Genomic DNA, 15,076 nt, shown 5'->3' with positions numbered 1-15,076 from the left:
GGTATGGGAAAACCAGGAACCCTTTCAGATGAAGATGAGCAGCCACTAAAGCCATCATTTTTCTAAACACCTTTGGCACGAATTTAAAACTGAAGGAAAGGGCCTTGAACTGTCAATGCGGGTTATCCACTGCAAACCTCAGGATCTTGTAATGAAGCTTGGCAATCCATGTGTGGAGATACCTATTCATTAGATCTAAGATTATATAAGTAAATAATTGTGGAATTAACAGAATGATCCTCTGTAGGGTTTCCATCTTGAATATGATCACAGTAAAGAATTCCCCTGAAGACTTTGGAACCTATTAGACAATGGAATACACTCCCAGGATCACCTCCTCCTTCAGCACCGGTACAGTACCTCCATTGTTCTTTAGAGAACAGATGCCTTTTAAGAGAGCTTCCCTTTTTAATCTGGTCTTGGGGGGTGGAGTATGAATGATCCCAGTGGGAAGATTGGAGAAGGAATTCTATTGAGTATCCCTTGCTGACTACTCAAAGAACTCACTGATCCGTTGCGATCTTTCTTTATTCGGAAATTAATTCACGAATCCGAACTTCAACCCTTCATGAAGATACCTCTGTCCCAGCATGGTCAGGAGTGCTGAGATTTGGAATTCGTGTCCTGCTTTGGTTTCCTATACACTCTGAAAGAGAAGGACTTCCCTTGAAATTTAAAAGATTGATCCTGGAATTAAAGTTTTCTTGATGGCTAACAAAAGGACCATTTTGACTTAGATAAAGTTGATCACCTTTTTGCTTGTCGCTGAAAAGACGAATAATGTCTCCATTCTTTAAAGATACCTTATCCTCAAGCTCAACACCAAATAGCCTGGGACCCTTGAAGGGTATTTTTAACATTGTAGACCTCTGTGTAGGGCCAGTATTCAAATCTTTGACGTATAGATTCCTTCTGGTCTCAATAGTAGCACCTACTGCTGAAGCAGCCAACCTATCCATATTGAAGGAAATATCTGACAGAAACTCTGTCTGCCATTTAATGTATTCCAACAAAAGCAAACAATCCAACTCATCCTGAATAGCTGAAAATGAAGCCTTTGCATCCAAAATGAAAGATTGAACCATATAAGCTCCAAATAATCCAGTCTTCATTGCCACATGAGAGACCGAGAATACTTTCTTTTGTGCAGAGTCCACCCTCCTATACACCAGATTCTTAAAATATTCCCTCTGCCATTAATGAACGACCCACCAGAATAGCAACAACAGAGTCCACAGGAACATTGTCTGTTAACATTGAATCCATAGTCTCCAAAGGTTAAAGTTTGCTATAAATCTAGGGAGGATGATCTTATTTGGACCCTTCCAATTCTGTTCAACAACATCTAAAATAACTTGATGAAATGACAAACCCACATTAGATGGTTTCTGGAACTGTCTGAGAAGAAAGTCATCCAATGGTCCTGGTCCCTCAACAGAGCGTTTTACAATGTTACTCCTAAAATGAGCTAATAAATCTGGCATGTCTGGAAATATATTTGCCCTTTTGATAAAAAGTAGCTGGCTTATCACCACCATCTGAGTCCTTAGAGTCCAGGGGAACCACCACTTTTCTCTTAAAGGAGCCCCATCCTCCATTTGAGAGCAGACAGGGTCTCCAACACAATCCTGAAGATTCTTTGTTCTTCCTCCTTTCTCCCATGCGTGCAGCTTTTGGGAAAAGGAGACCCATCAGTGAAGTGAGAAGATGCTGAAGAGGTTGCAGGAGAAGCATGCCTTGATTACTGGAAGGTTTCCCCACCATACACCAATCTGGAACAAAAAACAATATTTCAACAAAACAAAAAACAATCATAACCCCCAAGATGAGGAGGCACTTTTCTTCCCCATAAATAGGATTTCTAAGCGTGCATTCGCCCATACGCTTGAAAATTATATCCTATGCACGTGAGGTGCAGAGAGAGCCTACCGCGCATGCACAAAACCAAATTCAATGCACTTTCACTAGGAACCAACACTTTTTCCCTTCTGCAGCCTCCAGGAATTGGCACAGAAACGGAAAGTCATCCCAGATGGACAACAGTAAGGAATATAGTGGCCAGGAGCAACAGCAAGGTCATGCTCCTGAAAGAAATAGCCCATGATGGAGGGGTGCCTGCCCCTACGTTCAGCAGATGGTGTAGCAAACTCTCATGTTTCGTCTAGGACCCACAGAGACCTCCTGTGTTCCTCGTCCCGGCGACAGGAAATAAAAGAGGAGGAGCCAGGGGAGCCAGACACCTTTTTGGCACCCTGGTGAGGTATGTGGGGGCTTGATTTTTTTGGCTCCTCCTGCTGTGATTCCTGTCATGTGGTGATAGTCACCTCATCACTAATGACTGGGAATAGGATGTAAGGGAAATAATAGAGTCCCTCCTCTGTTGGTACTTCTTACATGGGCACAAGAATGACGGTAGAGGGCAGTATCATCAGAGTATATTTGTCAGGAATGCCAGCCACCATGAACAATAGGCAAGATAACTGGATTTATGTGGTTCAGCGACAGTAGAGTTTTTTGCATAGTTATGGGTTGGCCACATAATCTTTCATCCGCAGCATAATTTGCAGATTTTCACAAAAAAATGTGTTTCTAGCTCAAACGGAGCAAAAGTTACTAAAAATGTGGCGACACGTTTTGCCAAGCATAACTGGTCACCTTTTAACGTTTTAGTTGCTTATTGCTATATTTCGGATTTAAACAGATAGGGATGAGGTGAAATGTACGCCCAGACAATGATAACAAGTGCATTTTGCTGCATAACTTGCCTTTTCTTGCCACCTAATTTAGTCAACCTGCTGCCTAATTTGCTTCTCCCCTTATGCATAACTCCAGTGGCTCTGACTTTAGGTGACAGATGGCATTTTAAGTGGGCAAGATATGGCAGTGCGTCGAACGCCACACTGAATGCCCTCCCCCATGCGTGCTTTGCAAAAGTGGTAACAGTGAATGAACACCTTTGAGTGAGGTCAAGAGGGGTCAGATAGAGGGTGGGCTAAGGCAGTGGAGCATGTCTTCAGTGACAGAAGTGGTGAGCAAGCAATTCAAGTCTCTGTAGTCCAAAAGCTATACTGTTTTGGGAATAAAAAACAGCACGCAATATCATAACTGGGAGAACCGTATGATCCCCCATCAAAGGATGAAAAACCTCGAAAATGAAAACTCTCAAGCCTGACGACATTAACAACGATTCGCAACATCGGGTCCGCATGGCCTCAGGTTGTCTTGAACAACATAAACTTTTTCAAAGTTAAAAATGATGTCTAAAATTTCACTAAACTGAGCTCTTTCGTGTTCACTAATCTATTTGACAAGAAAAGATTGGACGTAGAAGTGTTTAAAATTAGGAAGTTGCATTTTGCAGTTTTGTAGAACAGAGCTTGCCAAACGGTATAGAACCACGACCCAATTTTTAGAACGACAAACCTTTGCGACTCACCTGGCTTTTAGGGACATGAGGTGGGGTGTTTTTTTTAATGTAACAGCAGACATGCTTTCCTGCATTCCAATTATTTGTAAATATATAAATATACAGCAAATATTTGTAAATATATATATATATATATATATATAGTGGTTAATTTGTGCTTGTTGCTTCTGTTGCGGAGCACCAGCACTTATTTTGAGGGCCGTCTCTTATTTTTCTGGCTCACGCATTTACTGCGCGCAAAAGACACATATGGGAAAGACGGAGGAAGAGAAAAACTGAAAAGCGTCGCAATGCGAGAAAGCAGAAAGCTGCAAGAGAGACCTGAAGGGGCAGGGAGTTGCTTTAAATATATCGAAGAGGCCCGAGATAGCTTCAGGATTACGCTGCCCCAGTATTCTGTGTTCGCACATTTAATTGCAGCAGCCACGTGTTTCAGTGGAGGGCTTTGGGCACCGGCACGTATTTATTTACAAAGTAAGCACTGATGTTTATATATATATATATATATATATATATATATATATATATTTATATATAAATAAACCAAAGGTTAAAGGGATGTTATAGTTAGGCTCACATTTTAACTCGCGCCCTCGCCATGCACAGTTATCTGCTCAATAATGTTACAGTGACATTATTAATGATGTTATCAAAGATGTCGTGAGTGCTATAATTTGTGAGGTAATTAGCAATGCATGGCGAGGGCTCGAGTTATAGTTGCCTTAGGGCACGAGTTATAGTTACTTGAGAAAACACTTAAAATGTAAGCCTGACTGTAATTTCCCTGCAACCTTCCTTTGTTTTTTTAAGTTAATTTTCATGTGTTTTTTAATTCTATTTCCTAACTATAACATTCTTGTAACATTTTGGTTATTCAGTCAAATTCTACTTTTTTTTTTAACATAAAGTAATTTTCATTACTATACATTAATCCAACCACCACCACGCACAGCGTTCGGACGTGCACCTGGTGCTTGGCCGCAGATCCTACAGCCAACCCCTATGACGACCTAACCCCATGCTGTGCATGGCCTTTGGCCGTGCACAGCGAGGGTTGGCCCCAGGGCCTGCAGCCAACCCCTATAAACACCCAACCCTGCACAGCGCGCAGCCATAGGCCGTGCGCAGCAGGTGTTGGCCACAGGGCTTGGCCTGCTGCCAGCCCCAATGCCCATCCCCTATACCATCCAAACCCCACACGCCACTCCCTCCCCAGGCTGATCTAGGCCCAAGGGACCTCATTCCCTAAGGCCCAGCCTAAATATTTAATTTTTTTCTGGGGAGGGTGGCTTCACGTCCCCCGGCTGATCTCGGCCCCATCCCCCGAGGCCTGCCGTAAATATTTTTGGGGGGGAGGACTGCGTGGCCCTCCCTCCCCAGGCCGATCTTGGTCCCTGGAACCCCATTCCCCCTGGGCCTGGCCTAATTATTAATTTTTTTCTGGTAGTGGGCTGTCTGGCCCCCCTCCTCAGGGCCAATCTCAGCCCTAGGTGCCCCATAGGACCCCCAATGTCTTTTTAAATTAGCCCTGGTGAGGTGGCGGTCCCTGGGGCTGTGGGGGGGGCCAGGCAGCCCCTGCTTGTTATTTCTTTGAGGTTCCAGAGAGTTCGTGGTCCCCAAGGCTGCAAGGGGGCCAGACAACTTCCCCCAGCATTGTATTTATTAGCCCTGGGGAGGAGGCTGTCCCCTTTGCTGCAGCGGGTAGAGGGCTGCTCAGCTCGCCAGCATTAGATAGAGAGATGTGCCCCGTGGAGGTGGCAATCCCCAGGGCTACAGAGGGGAGCTGGGCACCCCCCGAATTAAAATAGCAATGCCCCCGCACTTGGCTCACCCAGGCGCTTCAGCATTATCAAGCGCGGGAGCCCGCACTTGTTTTTTTTTTTTTTTCATTTTCGCTGGATCCCCAGATCCGTCGTGACTTGTGATGAAAATTAAAAAAGAAAAATTATTTTTAGCTCTGGGGGCTCCCTCTGGGAGCCCAGCACCAGAGCTAAGGGGTCAGGGTGTCCCTACCCTGGCCCCTTTTCTTTTTTTCATGTCTTTTTTTCTGGGACTCGCTTGAAGCCGAGTCCCAAGATGGCTGCCAGCACTTCCTTGTTGAAGTGTTGCCAGCCAAACAGATCTCAGCACAAAATCGGGAGGGTTCACGAAGCATTCACGTCTCTATATATACAATTGGATTTTCTTTAATTACTCAAAAACTACTAGACATATTTACACCAAATAGGTTGCTTTCTGAACCATGAGCTACCTTTCTGACAAATTTAGTGTAATTCCGTCCAGTGCTTCGAATGCTATCTCTGTTCAAAATCCCTATGGAAAAATGAATGGGTAAAAAGTGTTTTGGGACCCCTCCTTTTTTTCGGCCCATACTCAACAGATCACCCCCACACTTTCCAGACAGAAGCTCATGTGAGTGTCATATCTTTTTGGAAAAGTTTGTAAAGGTTCGTCAACCTGTGCCAAAGATATAGGCAAGTAAAAAATGTTTTTTCCATAGAAACTAGGTCCTAACTATAACCACGTAGTGGTGACCGCCACTAGGTATTATGCATATCTAACCTTACATAAATATGATGACACGACTCCTTGCTCCAAAACGGGCCCACTACCTGAGGGGCGTGGAGCATAAGCCAGCAAAGCACACAGGCAAATAAATTCCAAATTAATCCAGAAAGGAAACGCTCAGTCAGGATGAAAAGTGATAGAAGTTTACTTCAAACTGACGCGTTTCTGCCGACTGAGCGGCCTTGATCACATGATCTGTGCCCTATATTCACCATAACATATATTTATGGTAAACATCAAAATAAGACTAAAAAACGCACAGTGTAAATTGTCGCCATGTTGGATGTGTAGCCTCCATATGTAAATAGCAGATAATATATATAGTAGCAATATTTGTCCCAATCATTCCTATTATGTAGTTAAGGTCTATAACCGTCTATGTATACATTGGGGACCCCAAGTATATGGTGTATCAAAAATAACAACCTATTGCCTATTTTAAATATATAAATGGTGCGATGGTCGTACATAAAATTGTCGCCATATTGGATAGGTCATCTCCATATGTGAAATGTACAGAGTAGCAATTGTCCAATTCGTTCCCAAAACCCAAAAAAATAACAACATATTGTCCAGTAAATATACAAGTTACAAAGAGGTCAAAAATACTGTCACACATTTTTTTATGTCGGAACACTGCTATACATACTAAAACATCTGCACTTCAAATCAATCAGGCTCCCAGGAGACATTGTACTTATCGCAGCTACCATAATCAATCAAGCCCAAGTAGGCAAATCAGGAATATACTCTGAATTTTTTAATTTGTTTAAAATTCTATTTCCTAAATATAATGTCACTGAAACCTTTAGTTTTTTTTATAATACATTTTAAAGATTTTTAAAATTCTATTTCCTAACTACAATGTCCCTGTAACATCTGGTTGTTTAGTGAATTTCACAATTTTTTAAAAAACAAATCGTACTACAATTTCGCCTATACATTCAGTTTAGTAATATAAGTTTTCACAAATTTATAAATACATTTTAATAACACACTTATTCTTAATAACATTTAAAAGTAACAATAAACAAATCAACGTAAGGTAACTTACGTTAACTTTCTATAGATGCAATACAAGCCTTTCTCTGTGTTCAGTTTCAAATTCAAATATACTATATTTGCCACATCATGTGGCCATGAAAAGTACATACAAATTGAAATGCATTTAAATGACGTGCAACCATCATGATAGCCTGATGAAATATTTGGAAAGTACATGGGTACTAAAGTGCATATGATCCAACAACATGCCAAGTTAAACCAGTTGATATGACCTTGGTGCGTTTTGACAGTACAAAGGTAATAAAGTGCATACAGTAGAACAATGTGCCGGAAAAGTCCAGTGAGTATACATGTAACTCAGTACAATAAAAGTGACATAGAACACAATTATACATGTAATAAAAATAAATATATCCAACATAACAACATGATAAAAAGTAAAATAGCAGAACGCAAATGACGATTTGCATACAATAATACTCAAACCTTAATGATTCTGACTTTGAGGCTGTGCAAGTGCACGTATGAGAATGGCTCATACCAACCTTCTACACACTTAGCCCTCCATCGACCTCCCACCTCTCACAGCTGCGTTAACAAAGGAACAAACTCCGTAGCAGACATCAGAACTACCTTACAACTGAAAATGCAGAAATGTGACCCTGCACTCGCGAAACTCTAGGGGCCTTAAAAGAGATTTTAAAAAGGACCAGAAAAAATCTATAAAATGTACAGAAAACATGAAAATGCATTACAGTTTGCTCTGTTGTACGGGCAGGCGGCAACATTGCTTCCCTGTGAGCCGTGAAGCTCTGGAAACCGCAAAAGGCACTAAACGGAACCAGTCCTGGAGCGGAACAAAAGCGATCCCTCCAAGCGTGAACGTTCCAGGGTTAAATACATAGCGGGAGCACACGGAGTCAGGAAGGTGTTAAAAAATCTCCAAACCCATTCTTTGGAATTGACAAAGCTCAAAGAAACCGTGCTTAATTATTAACCTATCATTCTTTTTTTAAAGTGACATGTGCATTAAACATCTCAGGCAGGTCCAAATCCTTAAAGGCTTTTAAAACATATCCCAATCAGCGGATGGAAAGGCCCTTTCCCATACTGTGGCAGTCTAAAATGAAGTCCCTATTAAGGCCAGCTTCAGGGTTAGACCAAATACTGAGTCAGAGCGTAAGTGGTGCCAACCTAGCTTTATCAGCAATGTTCTCCAACTTTAGCTCTGAGTGAATGATAAGATGAGAACTGGAAGGAGGTGGACTAAGGGGCTGGCTCCATATGCATTTTCCTCGACCTGCAGCGCACTAACATTGCGATAACCCCAAACCCCAGCTACATACAGAGCTGCAGTAACACATTGGATCTTGTAAGTGGTCTAATGAGGGGCGATAGTCCCCCTTCCTACGGAATGAAGCAACTGAGAAAATACTCTGCCTGCCCTGCTGAGCTTCTTGCGGGAGCTATTAACCGGTTGCTGCCAAGAACCCATGGAATCGAAGACAATACCTAAAATTAGACATGCTGCTCAGAGATTGACTACTAATGGTTAACTTTGGGATATTTTTCCTGCCTAGGTCACATGACATGTGACTTGCCAAAATTAGTGCGCAGGTCCAAGGTGTTGAGGACTCCACTAAGATACAAAGAGCCTTAGGTGTCCCTGAGATAAGTACCACATCATCTGCATAGAACAACACTGGTACTGGCTGGTTGGCAATCCTTGGGCTAATACTACCATTATCAATCAGAAAATAACTCAAATTGTTAATATAAATGATAAACCGCAGTGGCGCCAGGATGCAACCCTGGTGCACCCCTCTAGCGAGCAAGAAAATGTCTGACATTTTGCCTACCAGGCCAAAAAGAACCCTTGCAGCTACGTCCTCGTGCAGGCTATATAGAACATTCAGAAACTACATGACGGCTGGGAGATTTTATAAGGGGAATGGTCCTGTGCATATACTTCGATATAAATCATAGAAAATGTATGCACAGTTCCACAAGAAAATATTGTGTATGGTAGATCTACCCCTAATCCAGGATATATCAGAGAAGGTCCTTGTGGGTATCCAAAGTCCGGAACAAGAGCCCTCACTCACCAATCAGTGACGTGCTTCATCATCGGGCTTTGCTCCTTGGATGTTTAAGTACCTCTGTCACTGTCTGACTGGGTGTGTGAGTGGCTGTATGGTTTCGTAAATAGGTATCTGAGTGGCTATATGGGTGGGTGTATAACTGGGTGTATGAGTATGTAAGTTTATGTGTAACTAACTGTCTGAGTTCTAGGTACATTAATGGCTGTATATGTGTGTGAGTGGGTGTGACGTTACCTGCATGGGTATGTGAATCACTATGTAAGTGGATGTCTAGGTAAGTAATTGGGTGTGTGAATGGTTCATGGGTATGTGACTGAGTGTGTCATTGTTCACATGACTGGTGGGTACATAAGTGCTTTTGTAGGAGTTCAACTGGGTGTGTAAGTGCACGCCTGACTGTGTGAGTAGATCAAACTTACATACTATTAAATTACATACTATAAGCAAGCACCTGCATCACATTTCAAACACATTCATTCATACTGGCTTAATATAATAACTATATTTTCAGTTTAGCAATACCTCTTCCTCCTTTGATGCTCACTATTGTTTTATTTAAAGTCCTCACTTAACCTCCCTTCTATTTTGCATTTTACTGTAGAAACTACCCATTTTTTTCAGTGTATATACACTCATGTTTTTTTTGCAATATAGTTTTTTATAGCACAACCTAACACACCTACCTATAAAATCTTTTTTGCTGTTGTCCAACTTTTATTTTAATATTTATTAACATCTGTTTTCCATTGCAAATCTCCACTCTGAGTAGAAAAGTAACAATAATGGCTACCCTTCCCACTGTGCTCTCACTCATACTGCTGAATGTAGCAAATCACAGACTTCCTTTCATCTTTTATTTTTGTTATACCACTTCTAAATGGCCACTATTTTTTAACCCTTTCCATGTTTCCTAGAAAGAAGGCCGATTCAGTAGGTGTTTTTTGCAGATGGGCAAATTAACCACAGGGCTCAGAGCACCCCCCCTCCGTGCGGTCCGTGGTTGATCCGCAGATCCTCAAGCTAGCCTTTAAAAGCATTCCACAATCAGCTGTTAATGCTTTTTATTTAATATTTTACTTTATAAAATATTGTCAAAATACAAGACAAGAACTCTCTACTGAGCACCACAGTCTGCTTTTCAGTTTCACACTGCAGCCTTTTTTCTCCTTTCCCCATACTCTTTTAGCTGTGTTTCCATAGTAACCATGTTTCCAATAGTCTCTGCCTACCAGTAGGTCAAAAGTTCCAAAGATTTTCTCTCAACAGCATACTAGCTTCACATTAACTGTAGCACGTGTAGTTGACTGTTCGCAATTACAAGCATATCCCAAACAACATCACTTTTTTTTCCAAAGCCAATCACAGAGCTGGTTACTTTTTTCTCACAATTACTACCTAATTTTAGTTCCCTGCACATCTCCACCATCCAATTAAATATGTTATTTTGTATTTTACTTGCTGTCTGCCGTTTTAACTGCCTTTCATCCTCAAAACTACCTCATTCTGCTGCAGCCTTTTTCCTGTTTGTCTCCAAAATGAATATAGTCTGGATTCTGGGCCATAGTTTTGTGTTTTGGGTCAGAAAGAATGCTAGAAAGAGTGGCATTGACAGGGACCTAGGTTTACCAAATGCTGACATTACTTGGGTTGGCCAGAGTTGGTAAAAGTGGCATCAAATGCTGCCTTTAGTTGAAATCATTATGTACTGCCAACATACAGACCTCATGATTATGCACTGTGGTGGCAGTGACATAGGCACAAGTGCTCGGGCAGGACTGGCAATCCTAACAAAGGATACCTTTTGTAAATTATTGTCACTTTTCCCACAGACTACCTTGGTGTTACCCAACATTTGCCATACTAGAAGTGGTCAACTGAATTTCGTCCGCAGATGCAGAAGTCCAGGAAACATGCCAAGAACGCTGTCTCTGCATTTTTCCAAGACCACAACATTGGCTCTGTATATCATAAGAACTTAAGCTTCGATATGTACAGGATATTTCGAAAAAATGGAGTCCATTTCACAGACAGAGACAACAGGGTGTTCCTCAACAACTTAAAAGACTGCATCCTGTTCTGTGTGTAATTATTATCTACACATCATAAACACAAAGCCTCTTTTCAGACCCAACCCTTTCCCCAAACACTGGTTCTTTTTGTTTTCAAATCTTTTTTTTTTTATTTCTCACTTGGATCAGTGGATCCCCAGCCAAATAAGGGGGCTGTCTGTTTTATTCTGGAAGGATCCCCGATGGATCAAATTTTGCGGTATAGGTGTGTGAGTGTGTCTGTAAGTGGTTGTGTGGGTCTGTTAGTGGGTGTGCAAGTGGCTGTATGAGTGTGTACATGGCTGTGTGAGTGGGTGTGTGAGTGCCTGTGTGGGTCTTTGGGTGGGTGTGTGAGTGGGTGTAGTAGTTACTGTTTGTGTGGCTGAGTGACTGTGTGGGTCTGTGAGGGGGTGCAGTAGTGGCTTTGTGGGTCTGTGAGTGTGTGTGTGTGTGAATAAGTGTATGTGAACTGGTGTGTGGGTCTGTGAGTAAGTGTGGAAGTGGCTGTATGGGTGTGTACATGGCTGTGTGTGTGAGTGGGTGTGCCAGTGCCCCTGCGGTAGTAGTTTTGTGGGTCTTTGAGTAGATGTGTGAATGAGTGGTTGAGTGTGTGAAGGTGGCTGTGTGGGTTTGTGAGTGAATGTATAAGTGGCTGTGTGAGTGTGTATGTAGCTGTGTGAGTGGGTGTATGAGTGCCTTTGTTGGTCTGTGAGTGATTCCTTGGGTCTCTGAGTGGATTTATTAGTGACAATATGAGTGTGCGAGTGGCTGTATGGGTCTTTAGGGGTGCAAAAGTGATTTTTGGGTCTGTAAGTGGGTGTGTGAGTGTGTGAATGAGTGAGTGTGAGTATGTCAATGGTTATGTGAGTGGGTGCATGAGTGGCTTTGTGGGTCTGTGAGTGGGTGTGCTAGTGGTTTTGTGGGTCTGTGATTGGGTGTGAATGAGTTTGTGCATGTCTGAGTGGGTGTGGGAGTGTGTGAATGAGTTTGTGAACAGATGTGTGAGTGGGTGTGAGTGTGTGAGTGGCTGTGTGGGTCTGTGAGTGGGTGTGGTAGTGAATTTATGGGTCTGTGAGTGGGTATTTGTGTGAGTGGGAGTGTGAGCGGGTGTGTTGTTCTGTCAGTGGGAGTGGGTTTGTGAGGGGGTATGTTTTTTAACTGGGCTCTAGATCCACAGATCCATTGTGGATTCACATGGGGACCAAACTAGTGCCACAGAGGATTCACAGATCTTCACTCACTCAAAAAAAAAAAATTGGGGCAATTTCTTGCCCTTGAGGGGTACCTTACAGACCCTTACATCAGTCCTATGGGGGTCAGGATACCTCTATCCTGACCCTTTAATTTTATATTTTATGTTTATCCACCCACCTCCCTGGGAACCATGTCCCAATTCACAAAATGGTGGCTGCAACTTTCCTGTCAAGTTGTAGTCAACCAATCACAGCTTTGCTGTTAACAAGTGAATCCATGTCTCTAGCTATACATAAATATTTTTTCTTTAATAACTCCAAAACTACTGACAGATTTACACCAAATTACAAAAAGAGATTTTTCTGGACCAAGATCTAGCTTTCTGCCAAATTTGGTGTAATTACATCCAGCGGTTCAGGCTATAGTCATGTCTAAAATCTCTATAGGAAATTGCATGGGGAAAAACGCATTTTAGATACCTTCCTTTTTCTCAGCCCCTGCTTGATGAAGCACCTTGAAACTTTCCAGAAAGCAGCTGAATTGAATGGCACACCAGTTAAAACATTTCTGTGGAGGTTTGTCACCCAACCGCAAAGTTATTAGCAAAACAAAACACATAGGGAAAGTGTTGGGTGACAAATCTCTACAGAAACTCCACAGAATTTTCACACTATATATATATATATATATATATATATATATATATATATATATATATATCACAAATGTTGCCCAAGGGCATTGGAGGAATTTTCATGATCACAAAATTACAAAATTACATAAGGCAAAATTAATTTTATTTTAAGCCAACGCCAGGACTCAAATCTGGTTTCCTAGATCCACCAAAGTCAGCAGCTGTGGTCATTAGGCCATATCCATATTTCTCAATTTTTGAGTGAAAGTCATACACAAGTGTGATAATTGTGTATGAATAGTGAGCACATTCTCTGTTGAAATGACTTTATGAAGTAAAGAAATAACAGAAGCCAGAAATATTGGAAGGTTCACCAGGAGTCTTGCTTGGGAATACTTGCAAGGTTTTTTTTTTAAACTGGACTTAGGAACATAGTTCAGTAACTTTGAACCAGTCGTGCTGGAACAATTTTAGAGTGGAACAATGGTACATCACTGAAGTCAGAGGGATTGTGAAAAATCCTAGTTTCACACAAAGTGTAGTAAATGTATTCAGCAAGTATGTAGCTGGTGGTGCATATATATTACTAAAGCTTCGTGCATCAGTGCAGTTATTTACAGACAACACATTTTCCAATGAAATCGCCACTAAATTGCACAGATGTACAGTTTTATTGATAAAACTATATAGCACACAACTGACAATGTGTGGAAATCTGGTTTCAATGAATATCGCTTGTGCATCACCACTACACAATTATAAAAAAGTGCTTTATTTTTACTTTCCTAACTGCTGAAATATTCTAAACTATGTGTACATTTCATTTACAGGTTTTTAAATGTTTTTTTGCGTTTCAAAAAATGACAGCCTACAGAATTATCTTTCACGCTCTATGTACCCCAGCAAGATTGTCACTTAGTTAGGGTGACCACGTGTCCGTAATATACACGGACAGTCCGTAATTCCAGCCTGATGTCCGTTGTCGGTTACTGAGCTGATAACGGACAGCTTTTGTCAGTAACTTCGACATCGGCACTTTTTACAGCTTTCTGGCATGTTATTTATCTGGCAGCTCCATGATGCAGATATCAGAACTTGCTGTCAGTACATTGTCAAAGGTTATTGAGCACTGAATTGAACAGCACACAATAACTTAAGACATTGGGCCTGATTACGACCCTGGCGGTAAAAACCGCCAGGGCCGTGGTCCGCGGGAGCATCGCCAACAGGCTGGCGGTGCTCCTTTGGGCATTCTGACCGCGGCGGTACAGCCGCGGCCAGAAACGGAAAGTCGGCGGTGTACCGGCGGCTTTCCGCTGCCCAGGGGAATCCTCCATGGCGGCGCAGCTTGCTGCGCCGCCATGGGGATTCCGACCCCCATACCGCCATCCTGTTCCTGGCGGTTTCGGCCACCAGGAACAGGATGGCGGTATGGGGTGTCGTGGGGCCCCTGGGGGCCCCTGCAGTGCCCATGCCAATGGCATGGGCACTGCAGGGGCCCCCGTAAGAGGGCCCCACTTTGAATTTCAGTGTCTGCTTAGCAGACACTGAAATTCGCGACGGGTGCTACTGCACCCGACGCACCCCTTCGACTCCGCCGGCTCCATTCGGAGCCGGCTTCCTCGTGGAAGGGTGTTTCCCGCTGGGCTGGCGGGCGGCCTTTTGGCGGTCGCCCGCCAGCCCAGTGGGAAACCCAGAATGACCGCCGCGGTCTTTTGACCGCGGTACGGTCTTCTTGCGGTTCCCGCTTGGCGGGCGGCTCCCGCCGCCCGCCAAGCTTGGAATCACCCCCATAATGCATTTGAAAAGCTCTAGCCGGTTGCTGGCATTGTTTTTTTCTGGCTTTCATTATTACGGCTTTCCCATTTATTTTCATGTTTGACTGTTTTCCGCTTATATCATTTGGCACTAAGGCCCTCATTCCAACTCTGGCGGTATATCCCCCTTTCCGCTGTGCTGAAGACCGTCAACATACCGTTGCAGCAGCGGAATTCCACTACAGGTATTACGACCCACATCTTAGAATCTGCCACAATACAGACACCCACACAAGTCCGCCACACCAAAGGTCAGTGATAAACTGGCGATACCAAAACCT

This window comes from Pleurodeles waltl, chromosome 6, assembly GCF_031143425.1.
Source record: "Pleurodeles waltl isolate 20211129_DDA chromosome 6, aPleWal1.hap1.20221129, whole genome shotgun sequence".
Lineage (NCBI taxonomy): Eukaryota > Metazoa > Chordata > Amphibia > Caudata > Salamandridae > Pleurodeles > Pleurodeles waltl.
Note: the sequence above shows the minus strand (reverse complement) of the source record.